Source organism: Chlorocebus sabaeus, chromosome X, assembly GCF_047675955.1.
Source record: "Chlorocebus sabaeus isolate Y175 chromosome X, mChlSab1.0.hap1, whole genome shotgun sequence".
Classification (NCBI taxonomy): Eukaryota; Metazoa; Chordata; class Mammalia; order Primates; family Cercopithecidae; genus Chlorocebus; species Chlorocebus sabaeus.
In genome coordinates this window covers 14,591,007-14,592,917 of record NC_132933.1, presented here as the reverse complement: position 1 = coordinate 14,592,917, position 1,911 = coordinate 14,591,007, and the positions used below count along the sequence as shown (strand labels likewise).

General features: G+C 41.9%; 1 pseudogene; it reads left to right on the top strand.

Moving 5' to 3' along the window:
* Positions 1 to 623: 623 nt before the first annotated feature.
* On the top strand, positions 624 to 1,565 carry LOC103232681 (RNA-binding motif protein, X-linked 2 pseudogene; annotated as a pseudogene).
* Positions 1,566 to 1,911: the final 346 nt, after the last annotated feature.

Below are 1,911 nucleotides of genomic sequence, written 5' to 3'. Positions count from 1 at the left end.
CCCTTTTTAATATTTTGAGGTATTTTTCAAATTTCCATGATAAGCATATATAATTCTTATGATCAGAATAAATGCTTTTATTGCAATATATAGAGATTTGTAGGGGAAGTGCTGCCAGACAGCGAGAGGGATCTTCTTAGTTGGTCTGTAGTGTCTACCCATTAAGTTTCAAAATATTAACTGCAAAGAGGTTTTTCATATAATGGCAGTTGCTCAACCTCCTGTCTTTATATTTCTATGACTCTAGTTGCTATCTTTGCAGATTTGTGGAATGCTGGCACTGCAACTCTCTTTAGTGCAAACTGGCTCTGGTAATGCTGTCTGCAAAATACATTTGCTGGAAAATATATGTGCAATATGGCTACCCTGTTGGATATAAGTAGGAGAAAGGAACAATTTCTGCTGAGTTCTGCCCAAAAGACTCTCCCCTGTTACTTAGAGTCCCTATGCTCCCTCACCCCATAGATACTTTTCTGTTTTCCTGACCATCAGTCATCTCCTGAACTGACACAGTTACAGTTAAAACTTGTCCCCTTGCAGGTTTGCTGGTGCTTTACTCTTTTTTATACAGATTATAAAAGTGATTGTTCTGATACCTGAACGTTGAGTGCGAGCCCGCGGAGATGAACCCTTTAACTAAGATGAAGCTGATCAACAAACTGAATGAGCGAGAGGTCCAGCTTGGGGTGGTCGATAAGGTTTCCTGGCAATCTGAGTACAAGGACAGCGCCTGGATCTTCCTAGGAGGGCTTCCTTATGAACTGACTGAAGGGGACATTGTCTGTGTGTTCTCACAATATGGGAGATTGTTAACATTAATCTCATGCGGGACAAGAAGACTGGGAAATCCAAAGGATTCTGTTTCCTCTGCTATAAAGGCCAGAGGAGCACAATTCTGGCCATTGACAATTTTAATGGGATCAAGATGAAAGGAAGAACTATCCGAGTGGATCATGTGTCTAACTATAGGACTCCTAAAGACTCAGAAGAAATGGATGATGTGACCAAAAAGCTCCAGGAGAAGGGCTGTGGGGCGTACCCCCTCACCAAGTTTGTCTGAGGGCTCTGAAAATGAAAAACCAACAAAAAAGCACAAAAATGACAAAAAGAAAAAAAAAAGAAAGAAAGAAAAAGAGAAAACTGACCAGGAGGTACAGGCAGAGCAACCATCCTCTTTCATCACCCGGAAGCAAGACGGTGAAAGAAAAGGATGACCCTGGCTCTGAGAAGCACAGCAGTAAGAACTCAGAGACAGCTCAGAAGTCAGAGCCCAGGGAGGGGCCAAAGCTCTCCAAGGCCAGGACTGCCTACTCTGGTGGAGCAGAGGACCTAGAGAGGGACCTGAAGAAAGAGAAACCCAAGCACGAGCACAAGTCCTCAAGCAGGAGGGAGGCAAGAGAAGAAAAGACCAGGAATAGGGACAGAGGGCGGAGCTCAGACACACATTCTAGCCAATACAATGGGCATACTGAAGGGTGTAGTCATAGCAGTAAAAGCAGGAGCCAAATTTCTTTAAGTTCTTTGTAGATTCTGGATATTAGTCTTTTGTCAGATGGATAGATTATAAAAATTTTCTCCCATTCTGTAGGTTGCCTTTTCACTCTGATGATAGCTTCCTTTGCTGTGCAGAAGCTCTTTAGTGTAATTAGATCCCATTTGTCAATTTTGGCTTTTGTTGCTATTGCTTTTGCTGTAACAATCAAGAAGTCTTTGCCCATACCTACATCCTGAATGGTATTGCCTAGGTTTTCTTCTAGGGATTTTATGACTTTAGGTCTTAGGTTTAAGTCTTTAATCCATCATGAGTTAATTTTTGTATAAAGTGTAAGGAAGGGATCCAGTTTCAGTTTTCTGCATATGGCTAGCCAGTTTTCCCAACACCATTTATTAAATAGGGAATCCTTTCCCCAT